Source organism: Notolepis coatsorum, assembly GCF_963971535.1.
Source record: "Notolepis coatsorum genome assembly, chromosome: 1".
NCBI classification, from domain to species: domain Eukaryota; kingdom Metazoa; phylum Chordata; class Actinopteri; order Aulopiformes; family Paralepididae; genus Notolepis; species Notolepis coatsorum.
The window spans coordinates 62,993,772-63,007,157 of record NC_140165.1 but is presented as its reverse complement, the minus strand read 5'-3'; positions in this window follow the sequence as shown (position 1 = coordinate 63,007,157).

The window sequence follows — 13,386 nt, the reverse complement described above, 5'->3', positions numbered from 1 at the left end:
ACACAAAGAAGTCAAGTCCGATGGGATTTGGGAATCTCAAATACAAATCGGGATTGGAATAAAAAATGCATTTATACAGCACTTCTTGGGGTCTGTAGGGTAAGCACTTATTCCCTCCCCCCTGAACATTTATGGAGATGTATGGGCCTTTTAAGTCAGTGATAAAAGTGTCTTTCAAGGATAAGTGAGCTCCTGCACTGATTATTATAGTTCAATATTCAATATTTGATCACCAAAACCCCCCAAAAAGCATAAAAAGGGGGCCCCCCGCCCGAAAAGGGCCCTTACAAATCGCGCTCGCGCGCTGCGCGCACTCGTTTATTATATATACACAAGTGTAGTGCCCTTTTCAGCCTTTGAGCACCTGCCCCTCTAAAGTCCTGTGCACGTCCCTGATTGGCAGTGTTAGAGGGTGGGAAAGCCGGTGGGTGGGGATTGGACGTTGTGGACAGCGACTCCTACAGGTCGGTTGGTGCGCCTGTACAGCAGAATCAGGAAGTATCGGGGGCAGCGTGAGCCTCCCACGTGTTACTCCTCGCCACTGAGAGATTGCACTGTTCAGGTGAAAAGATGCGACAGCTGCCTCCTCGTGTACCGGAGGGGACACGTGATGAAAGGCTTGGTCCTCACTGCAGCCGACCAGTGGGAGGCATAGTCTAGCAACGTTCGAGACAGGGGAGGGGAGAATTGAAGAGAGAATTGGCGAGGCGAAATTGGGATGGGAGAAAAATAGAAAATAAGGAGAAAGAGTGGATAAAAAAAAATATATAAATGAACACAACACTCTAGATTATCATCTTTAGGGGGCGGCTAGGTGGTGCAGTGGGCAAGGCGCTCACCACCAATGCAGGAGACGCTGGGTTCGAGCCCAGCTCTCTGCATTGCTATCAGCTTGGCTGGTCGTTCATACTAATACAATTGGCAGTATTAGGGGGTGGGAAGCTGATGGGTGGGGATCGGACGTTGTGGACAGCGACTCCTACAGGTCGGTTGGTGCGCCTGCGCAGCAGAATCAGGAAGCGACGGGAGCGGCGTGCCTTCCCACGCAGACCCCCCACGCTGAGAGATCGCGCTGTGCAGGTGAAAAGATGCGACGGCTGCTTCCTCGAGTACCAGAGGGGACACGTGATGTAAGGCTTCGTCCACATTGCAGCCGGCTTGTGGGAGGCATGGCCTAACAGCGTTCGAGACAGGGGAGGGTAGAATTGGACGATAGGAAATTGGGGATGGGAGAAAAAGTTGATACAAAAAAAAAAGATTATCATCTTTAGATAATAAAGTACTCAACCTCTACTGTCTTTCACTCTGAATAAACACAACACTCTAACTTACCATCTTTAGATAATAAAGTACTCAACCTCAAGTTTCAAGTTTCAAGTTTCTTTAATAGTTGTCATACAGAAGTACAGAATACTTTCATACAAAATGCTTCTTACTGTTGCGCTCCAGAGACTGTGCTAGACAAGATAGTATCAAATAACATAGTATAGCATGTAATTTAGAAGTAGAAAATGAGGTCACAGTGTTCAGTATAGACATATGTACAATGTTCGATGCAGAATAGACGTAACTGAGTTACCATATAATATACAATACTATGCAGTGTACTAATGTACAGTACTATATAGTGCAAAGCAGAAATGGGATGAGGTACAATTTAGGTACAATTTACAGTAAGGTGTACGAGTTGTAGTGCAATCCTTCATCAATAAATATAAAGTGTGGGGAGTGGGTGCTACAGTGTGTTTGTTTAAAGTGGGTGTGTGCTATAAAGTGTGTGGAGTGGGTGCTACAGTGTGTTTGTTTAAAGTGAGTGTGTGCGTATGGATGTGTGTGCTATGTGCATTTGGTGGTTGTTGTTGTGTAGTGTTCATTGTTCGTTTAGCAGCCTGATGGCCTGGGGATAGAAGCTTCTTCTGAGTCTTTCTGTGCTCGCCTTGAGACTCCGGTATCGCTTGCCTGACCGCAGCAGTTCAAAGAGGCAGTTGTTCGGGTGACTGGAGTCTTTAATGATTCTCTTAGCCTTGCCCTTGCAACGCTTGTTGTAAATGTTCTGGAGGGTGGGGAGCCCCCCTCCAATTGTGCGTTCGGCTGAACGTGTCACTCTTTGTAGTCTGCTTCGGTCTTGTGCAGTGCTATTCCCAAACCAGGAGGTGATGTTGCCAGTCAAGATGCTCTCTATTGTACATGAGTAGAAGTTCTTAAGGATCTTCTGACTGACTTGGAACTTCCTTAGGCGCCTGAGGAAGTAGAGGCGTTGTGGTGCCTTCTTCACAACACTGTCAATGTGTGTGGTCCATGTCAAGTCCTCGGATATGACTCTCTCAACCGGTGCCCCGTCGATGCTGAGGGGGCTGTAGTCCTTGACCCCCGACCTCCTGAAGTCCACAATCATCTCCTTTGTTTTGCTGACGTTCAGGGAGAGGCTGTTTTCCTGGCACCATCCCGCCAGGACCTTGACCTTTTCCAGGTAGGCCCTCTCGTCTATTGTCTATTGTCTTTAACTATGAATGAACACAACACTCTAACTCACCATCTTTAGATAATAAAGTAATCAACCTCTACTGTCTTTAACTATGAATGAACACAATACTCTTACCATATTTAGATAATAAAGTACTCAACCTCTACTGTCTAAAAGGTCTCACAATAAAGGAAGATGAACATAAACTAGCACTGTACGCGGACGACATCATAGTGTATCTTACAGATATATATATTTCACTACCGGAGTTACTCGATGAAATTACAAACTATGGAGTTGTCTGGATATAAGCTTAATTTAAATAAAACTGAAGCTATGGAAGTAGGTGACCACTTGGAGAAAGACTTCAAAAAACAGTTTAACTTTAAATGGGACCGGAACAAAGTGAGATATCTGGGAATAACTATACCTAATAACCTAGACAATCTACATCAGTGTAATTATGGAAGTTTGGAGAACTCTGTAAAGGAAGATCTGAATAGGTAGAAAATTGTACCTCTCACTTTATTTGAAAAAATTTATATTATTAAAATGAACATCTTGCCACGTTTTCTATTTTTATTCCAAAACATGCCATTATACATAACACCTAAATGTTTCAACGTTTGGGAGGGGCTGCTGAGAAAATGTATATGGGATGAAAAGAAACCTAGAGTCAAACTCAAAATCTTGCAACAAAAAAAAGAAGGAGGGGGACTAGCATTACCAAATTTAATTAATTATTATTACGCAGCACAGGTAAAACCGATTCTAATATGGATGAAAAACGAGATGAGACACAAATGGAAGTCAATTGAGTTGAATCTAGTGGAATCACTCAGCACATTGATCTTCTCCAGATATAAAAAAGCACAGATCAAAATACACAATTACTCTATATATAACACATTTAAAATCTGGAGGGAAATATGTAAAATAAATAAAATTAAGGAACAAGAAATGATCTGCTTAAGACAAATAGCATGGGACCCAGATTTTTCTCCAAACAGTATTGACGGTTTTTTTAAGACATGGGAAGCTAAGGGCCTCATACGTTTCTATCAAATGTACAATGAAGGAGTGGATTCTTTTGAAAATGTAGCTAATAAATATGCCTGTCCTAGTAATCACTTTCACCGATACCTGCAAGTAAGAAGCTACTCAAGAGAAAAAGTCCAAATTAAAACTCTTGAAGATCTCCACCCCCTACTGAAATACATGATAAAGACTCAACAAAGCCATAACCTCAAAAACACAACTGGACAAATCTACAAAATGCTCCAAGAAAACAAAATTGAAGATTTAAGCTATATTAAAAATAAATGGGAGAAGGAACTGAAAACAAACATACCAGATAAGGAGTGGAATCAAAGCTTTAAAGATATCTTCCATTACATAAAATCACCCTTTTGGCAGGAGTATGCTTGGAAAATAAATATGAGGTACTTTAGAACACCATCGAGTATGTCCAAATACGCACAAAATGATCCCGGCTGCTGGAGGGAGTGTGGGGAGAAGAATGCTGACCATACACATATTTTCTTTACATGTAAAAAAAAATCAAATCTACTGGTCAGATATTCTAGACATAATGGAACAGATGTTTGAGGAAGTGGGTATAGAAAAACATGATATACTCTTAGGAACACGCCCCAAAAACCTACAAAAAGAAGAACTATAAATTTTATTTTATTTTGAGAGCTGCAGCACTTTACACAAATTACAAGAGCTTGGAAAAAACTTGAACCCCCGAAAGTAAACAAATGGTTAGAAACTGTAGAGGACATATATAGTATGGAAAAGGTAACCTACAAAATCAATAAGAATGAAAATATGCTGGGAAAAAGATGGGGTCTCTTTAAACTATGGAGGGGTACTAGTTGACAGACAGATCAGTCTTTAAGGAAGATTTTAAGTAACATGAAACAGTGATGATCTACTGATCAATTGTTGGGGAACACCCCTTAGGCCTACAGCTATACCTACAATGAAAATTCAAGCCTTTTTACTTATTATTATTATTTTATTTAAATTTTTAGTTTTTTGGTTGGTTTCTTTTTTCTATTAATTTCTTATTTGTTTGCTGTTATTATTGTTGTTGTTTGTTGTTTTTCTTGTGTGTGTGTGTGTGTGTGTGGGGACGGGTAGGGATGGATGTTGGATGTGTGCCGGTCCGGGATCTATGCTGGTGCTCGCCCCTTTGTTTGTGTTTTTGTCTCTTGTTTTTTGTATGGGTGATGGGTAAAAAAAAAAAAAAAAAAAAAAAATGCGTATGTACATTTGTTTGGGTATGTACGTATGTAAGTATGGACAGGTGCAGTTGTGTATGTGTATGTGGGTACACTTACTATACCTAAATGTAAAATGTTTTTCTTTGACACAATAAAGTATAAAAAAAAAAACCTCTACTGTCTTTAACTATGAATGAACACAATACTCTAGATTATCATCTTTAGATAATAAAGTACTCAACCTCTACTGTCTTTAACTATGAATGAACACAATACTCTAATTTACCATCTTTAGATAATAAAGTACTCAACCTCTATTGTGTCTATTTTCTAGCACCTCTTTATGTCTTTGTATAAACACACCAAGTGTAACAAACACCACATTTTAAATGAATAATTCCCTTCTGACAGGGAAATGTACCCACACTTCTCTCTTTTCTCTCTCTCATCTCTGAAATATTTTACTTATTTCAAGAAATCTGGCCAAGCCAAATTTTCTTACTGCACTGGCAGATTATTTTACTTGTTTCAAAGCACCTACTGTATAAAACAAGAAAATGTTTGCAGTGTGGAGTTATCTCTCCTGATTGGATAAGGTGGGAAGGGATACCAGAACATGAATTTTCTGTTTACTGCAGAGTGGAGGGACCGGGAGACCTATGTTACTGACCAGACACTCTATATCAGTGATGGCTGTTTACTGCAGAGTGGAGGGACTGGGAGACCCATGTTACTGATCTCACACTCTGTATCAGTGATGTCTGTTTACTGCAGAGTGGAGGGACTGGGATACCCATGTTATTGACCAGACACTCTATATCAGTGATGGCTGTTTACTGCAGAGTGGAGGGACTGGGAGACCCATGTTATTGACCAGACACTCTATATCAGTGATGGCTGTTTACTGCAGAGTGGAGGGACTGGGAGACCCATGTTATTGACCAGACACTCTATATCAGTGATGGCTGTTTACTGCAGAGTGGAGGGACTGGGAGACCCATGTTACTGACCTGACACTCTATATCAGTGATGGCTGTTTACTGCAGAGTGGAGGGACTGGGAGACCCATGTTACTGACCAGACACTCTATATAAGTGATGGCTGTTTACTGCAGAGTGGAGGGACCGGGAGACCCATGTTTACTGACCAGACACTCTATATCAGTGATGGCTGTTTACTGCAGAGTGGAGGGACCAGGAGACCTATGTTTACTGACCAGACACTCTATATCAGTGATGGCTGTTTACTGCAGAGTGGAGGGACTGGGAGACCCATGTTACTGACCTCACACTCTGTATCAGTGATGTCTGTTTACTGCAGAGTGGAGGGACTGGGATACCCATGTTATTGACCAGACACTCTATATCAGTGATGGCTGTTTACTGCAGAGTGGAGGGACTGGGAGACCCATGTTATTGACCAGACACTCTATATCAGTGATGGCTGTTTACTGCAGAGTGGAGGGACTGGGAGACCCATGTTATTGACCAGACACTCTATATCAGTGATGGCTGTTTACTGCAGAGTGGAGGGACTGGGAGACCCATGTTACTGACCTGACACTCTATATCAGTGATGGCTGTTTACTGCAGAGTGGAGGGACTGGGAGACCCATGTTACTGACCAGACACTCTATATCAGTGATGGCTGTTTACTGCAGAGTGGAGGGACCGGGAGACCCATGTTTACTGACCAGACACTCTATATCAGTGATGGCTGTTTACTGCAGAGTGGAGGGACCAGGAGACCTATGTTTACTGACCAGACACTCTATATCAGTGATGGCTGTTTACTGCAGAGTGGAGGGACTGGGAGACCCATGTTACTGACCAGACACTCTATATCAGTGATGGCTGTTTACTGCAGAGTGGAGGGACTGGGAGACCCATGTTACTGACCAGACACTCTATATCAGTGATGGCTGTTTACTGCAGAGTGGAGGGACCGGGAGACCCATGTTTACTGACCAGACACTCTATATCAGTGATGGCTGTTTACTGCAGAGTGGAGGGACCAGGAGACCTATGTTTACTGACCAGACACTCTATATCAGTGATGGCTGTTTACTGCAGAGTGGAGGGACTGGGAGACCCATGTTACTGACCTCACACTCTGTATCAGTGATGTCTGTTTACTGCAGAGTGGAGGGACTGGGATACCCATGTTATTGACCAGACACTCTATATCAGTGATGGCTGTTTACTGCAGAGTGGAGGGACTGGGAGACCCATGTTATTGACCAGACACTCTATATCAGTGATGGCTGTTTACTGCAGAGTGGAGGGACTGGGAGACCCATGTTACTGACCTGACACTCAGTGATGTCTGTTTACTGCAGAGTGGAGGGACTGGGAGACCCATGTTACTGACCTGACACTCTGTATCAGTGATGTCTGTTTACTGCAGAGTGGAGGGACTGGGAGACCCATGTTATTGACCAGACACTATATCAGTGATGGCTGTTGGAATGTAGAGCAATTATTTTAACAGCATCACAGAGCCAGTGACTGAGTTGATGCCACTACTGATGAGAAGAGGACAGCATCGAGCCCGTAACTGAGTTGTAGGCCTGTCCCCGACTAAGGATTTGTATAGTCGACTTTGATTGGCCAAAATGTGCCCATAGTCGGAAGTGGAAGTGCATGGGTCATCCCATTTGGGCTGTGGGGGGTGCTTAATGTCTGAAGAAGTCGATTGAAGGCTTCTTGTCCTCTGCGAAAGCATGCAATTGGTCCACTGATGGATACACATTATGTCTATGAAATCCTGTTTCAGTGCCTGTGCCCATTTTCTTAGAAAGTTAGCCTCGCTGGTATGCGCGCCATTAGCGTTAGCCACGCTTCTAGGCGTCTTTGCTTTTGGAAAGAATGATTAAAAAATGTAAAATTATAATCTTTTTTAATTTTTTTTGCATTCAACCAAGAGGTTGGCAGTCGACTACGGCTCCTTTCGATCGATTATTAGTTGACTATTCGACTAGTCGAGGTCAGCCATACTGAGATGATACCACTACGGAATACCTGATGGACACTGGCTGCAGGGCCTCTCTCCACACCCTTAGTACACTAGCACTGATAGTTGTTAAATATAAATTGTAATACTGTATGATCAGCACTGATAGGTGTACAGTACCTGCTTGTTAAATATAAAATTTAATACTGTATGATCAGCACTGATAGGTGTATGAATGAATGAAAAAGTTTATTTAAAATGGACACCACAGCCACATTGGACCAGCCACAGTGGACCTACCAGATGCGCTGTTTTGCGTGTTTATAGCACAAGTGCTAGTTTTCGACACCAGTCCATTGAGGCTTTTCTAAAAGATATAATAAAATCAACAGTAAAATACAGAATTAAAATCACAAATCAGAACAATAGTTATCAGAGCAAGAGTCCATGATCAAAACAACAAAACCAGTCTACATATGTGCACTGTTGCGTTGATTTCAGCCATACCTTGAGTCCTCTGCTGAAGACGTTGACATTGGACTCCAGTTTTAAGCCAGTAGGCAGAGAGTTCGATAAGTTTGCCCCGTTAACAGAGAAGGCAGACTGTCCAAACAAACTCTTGCACATGGGCAGTAGTCACCATTATTGGAAGCTTGTGTGTTTGCTCTACTAGAGCTCCAATGTCTAACCACCAGTCCAGAAAATAATAATGATACATGATTGTGCAAACATCAGTACAGTACCTGCTTGTTCATATATAAATATTCCTTTTGATACTGTACTGGACCTACCTGTTAAACAGTTTATACACCAGCAACATCAAAGCTTTGAAAGAAGATGTACAGTATGAGGTTTTACATAAAATATTACTTGTTTGTAGACTTGAAATACCTGAGTGATGATTGACTTAGAATCTGAATCCAGTATCCAATATAATTCCTTTAGAATCTTTCATCAACATTTGTTCAGTGAATTACTGGAGGGCAAAAGACAATTTCTTATGTAAATAATGTGCATTGCTTTTATTGCACTCAGTGAAGTAACACATATTCAGCAATATTGTCCAAATCATAAATAACTTAATATTGAAAGAGGGGTTGAGGGCAGCTGTAGAAGAGTGGTAGGAAAAAATATTTAATGAGAGGATTTGTTTGACTCTCTGAACGAATCCATGAATTTTACTAAGCAGCAAATGAACACAGAAGCTCCTTATACTGTATACTGGTGACTGAACAACACAGAGCGTTGACTCAGACAACCTTGTTCTGACAGAGGAGCTCCATTAACTACCAGGTCAATCAATTAACCTGATTATCTAACAATTTACAAACTAGTGATAGACCCATTAACTACTAGGTGTCTAGGTCAATCAATTAACCTGATTACCTATAATAATCTTCAAAGTAGTGACAGCCCGAATCATTCACGTCATTAGTTTAACCATTTATTATAATCCATAATAAATGTCAATGGTAATAGTTATTATTGGTGGTGTGGTTCTACTCTTAGGGGAGCTCCCTGCTGCAAGAGAGATTAAAGCATAAGGCTTAATGTTGCTCCATGTGAGTAGACCTTTAGGCCATGGTGGGACATCTTAAATCCAAATGAAAACCTATAGCGAGCTGAAAGGTCCCACTCTATCCGTCCTCATCATAACTAAATGGCTGAACACAGTTCAATGTTGACACTCTGGCCCTTCAGATGGCAGCATGTCACCATGTAGAACCTGAACATCACTCTTTTTAAGTCAAGTCAAGTCAGGCAGTGCGCGAACCATACCATGGTCTTTGGGGGAGCTTATTATATTTGGGGGGGGGGGGGGGGGTCAGGAGCGCTGCGCGTGCCTCACACAGAGGAATTTACTGTGACGCTTGCAATGCTGACATAGGCTATGAGTAACGTTACAGAACCACACATAGTCCACACCACACAGGTCTGCATGCATGCATGATGAAGACGCACATATTGAAATCATACCTGTCCACCCTTCTGTTTTTCCAGGGATTCTCCCGTATTTCAACCTTCTCTCCCGCCGTCCTCCCATTAAAATATTTTCCCGTATTTTTCAATTTTTTTTTAATTTATACAAAATGGCTGCAATTCCCCTCCATGACGACAGGTGGCAGCAGTGTAGATTAGACCATTAGCAGAGGAAGTCAGACCGGAAGACGGTTGCCGAGAAAACTGTCGGGCAAAGTGGGGTTGTTCCCGGAGAGCTCACTCTCGGCCGTGGTTTCTCAGTGTAATGTATGGTGCTCTCCCTCAACATGCGCGTAGGGTGAGCCTACACCATTCTTTAGTCCAAATAATACCCTACTTTATACTATATTATTGTCATTTGTTTAATGTAGTCAGTTTTACATTGGCACTGCGTTAACGTTGCATTTACCCATAATCCATTGCTGTATTAGACCCATGTGCCAGTATAACTTTTGTAACGTAAGGGGTCAGCAGCGCTGCGCGTGCCTCACAGGGAGGAATTTATTGTGACGCTTGCAATGCTGACGTAGGCTATAGGTATGAGTAACGTTACAGAACCACAAATAGTCCATACCACACAGGTCTACATGCATGCATGATGAAGACACACATATTGAAATCATACCTGTCCACCCTCCCGTTTTTCCAGGGATTCTCCTGTATTTCAACCTTCTCTCCCACCGTCCTCCCGGTAAAATATTTCCCCGGAAATTTGCCAGTTTTTTTTAATTGATACAAAATGGCTGCAATTCGCTCCATGACAACAGGTGGCAGCAGTGTAGATTAGACCATTACCACAGGAAGTCAGCCTGGAAGACGGTTGCTCAGAAAACTGTCTGGCAAAGTGGGGTTGTTCCCGGAGAGCTCACTCTCGGCCGTGGTTTCTCAGTGTATAATGTATGGTGCTCTCCCTCAACATGCGAGTAGGGTGAGACAACACCATTCTTTAGTCCAAATAATACCCTACTTTATACTATATTATTGTCATTCGTTTAATGTAAAGTCAGTCTTACATTGGCACTGCTTTAACGTTGCATTTACCCATAATCCATTGCTGTATTTGACCCATGTGCCAGTATAACTTTTGTAAAGTAATGAAGCGCAAATGTAAAGTTAATCAATACACAATGAAACAATATCTTTATCTATATCTTTATCTATATCAACGACCACAATGGAAATAAGTCTTGACTTTTTTGTGTAGCATCCTTGAAGTTTTTCTGGAATCTTGTATATATTTTTAAAATGTCTAATCAAATCAAATCAAATCAAATATCACATGTCAAAACTACTTTAATAAAACAAGATTTCCGTTTTTCATTTCTACTCATTCATCCAAAACAAGACAGCAATTCTACTTCTGCATGCACCAGGAGAATAGAGCTCATAGCACAGATTTGGAGTTGATAGAATCGACATTGGTGTTCTTTACGGGGCCCCCTTCCCATGGTGTATATAGAAAGAGACAATAAACACAAAAGTAACATAGGACACAATATACAACACACAGGACTATGTACAATATAAACAGTAACTACAATTAAATTAATGAATGAATTAAATAAGAGGTAAAAGAGAACTTAGTGTAAATATTCCTTAATTTGTGTCAACGTTATAAAAATCCTATTGTATTCAACAAATGAATTATGATACACCACAATGTGCCCTTTCTATCTATTCTAAATCTATGGCCTTGCGATTCCACGGCTGCGCAGTGCCGACAAGAGCAGGCGTTCCATCTCCTCTACAGAAACACTGACACTTCCATTCATTTAATGCAGGGATGTACACAGCATTTCACTTTCAACCAGGTATCTGATTAATTTAATGTGGCAATTAGTAGTTCACCCAGTCCTTGGGTACATACAGGTTTTGACCAGCAGATGGCAGCGACGAGGTAGCTCAGCAGAGAGCTCAGCAGAGAGCAGCTGTCAACAAACATCCTAACAGAAAATATATATACATACGAGGGGGAGGAGACTACATTGGGAGGGGGCGGGGGAGGGGGGCGGGGCGAAATCTCCAGTTTTTTCAAATCCCAATGTTGACAGCTATATGATTGAAATACACATGTTCAGAATAACCCCTCTGATCCAACACTAAAATTCACACACAACAGTCCTATTTACACATAAACACACGGATGAACCAATACCGAACAACAAGTCAATGACCAAACGCATAGAGTCTAACATTATTATAGGCAAATGCAACATTATCACACCAGTCAGCACCCTGGTCAGTACTAAAAGACAGGGTGAGAGCCGCACGCACCCACACACGAGACAAGCGCAGCTGCGCATGTAACCACCAGCGCACAATAATCATACCATAGACATTTTATAAATGAGCAATAATGATAATAATAGTTACTGTAATTAGGAAAAGAAGGTCTTACCTTAACACAGAAGCGACCACAAAGGCCTGGGATCAGCTGCCTGCGAGATGCGTCCTCACTTGCTGTTTTAAAGTTGCGCGCTAAAGCAGGGTAGTTATTCCAGACTGCTTTTACAGTATTAAAATTACTCTGCCCAATTCTCAAAATCTGCATGTCACAGAAGTAGTCCCTGCAGCAGGTTGTTAGCCTCGCCAGCAGTCAATAAAAAATGTTCTGCGATTGAAGAAGTAGATGCTCCTACCGGCTCCTGCTCAGTCGAGTCGATTGGCTGCTTCGCCTTCTTTGTAAAACCAAAATTGGTTAGAAGGCTTACTTCTTAGGCGGTTAGGTGGCCGAGCGGAGATTGCGTTCGTCACCAACCCCGGAGCTGTGAGCTGGATTCGCCTGTTCGAATCCAGCTCACAGCTCCGGGGTTGTCACCAGTTTGGCTGGCCGTCTGCACTAATACAATTGGCAGTATTAGAGGGTGGGAGAAGCTGGCGGGGTGGGTCCGGGTCGTTGTAAACAGCGACTCCTACAGTTCGGTCGGGGCGCCTGCTAAGCGCGGATAGGACTTGAGGGGGATAGTGTGATCCTCCCACACGCTACGCCCTCTCGATGAGAATCCGTGCTGCCAGGTGAAAAGAAGCGGTGATTGGCTGGACGTGTGTCGGAGGAAGCACGTGGTAGCCTCCACTCTCCCAGATGATCTGACTGTGGGGGGTAAGTGCGCAGCGACCAGGAAGGGACTGGGAATTGGCATACGACTAACATTGGGATGGGAGAAAAATCGGAGGAAAATGGAGGGGGAAAAAGACCAATAATAAAAAATAAATAAAAAGGCTTACTTCTTTGATTTTTCGTTTAACTTTCGACATTATCCTGAATACCTGTATTCTCTTTCTTTTAAAACGGCGGGTGAAGTTTGATTTGTGCCTGCAGGCTGCAGCGCCGCCACGCTCCGAATGGTAATTGCAAGATTATTGTCAGTATTTTAGAGACCCCCCAAAAATTCACAAATCATGTTTTCAGGGGAGCTGATGTATCATCTAGGGAAGCCATGGCTCCCCTAGCTCCCCCATGGTTCGTACCCTATACAGGGCATACAGTGAAATGCGGGTGGTCATGCCTGCAGCGATTGTGCAATAATACAAGTAATAAGAATAAGACATAACAGGTATAATGTACATAAAGTTTAAAATGCATGGTAAAAGACATGCTAATGTAGCAACCTGAACATATGCATATTATTCAGATGTGCTGACTTGCCTTTTATCTCCCCTTTGTGCACCAAGACATTCTAATTAGTTTCCACTGATATTCTCACGAACAATGACGCGAGCTCCTTCTCCTTCTATCGCTGGAATATGGATTATAAACAG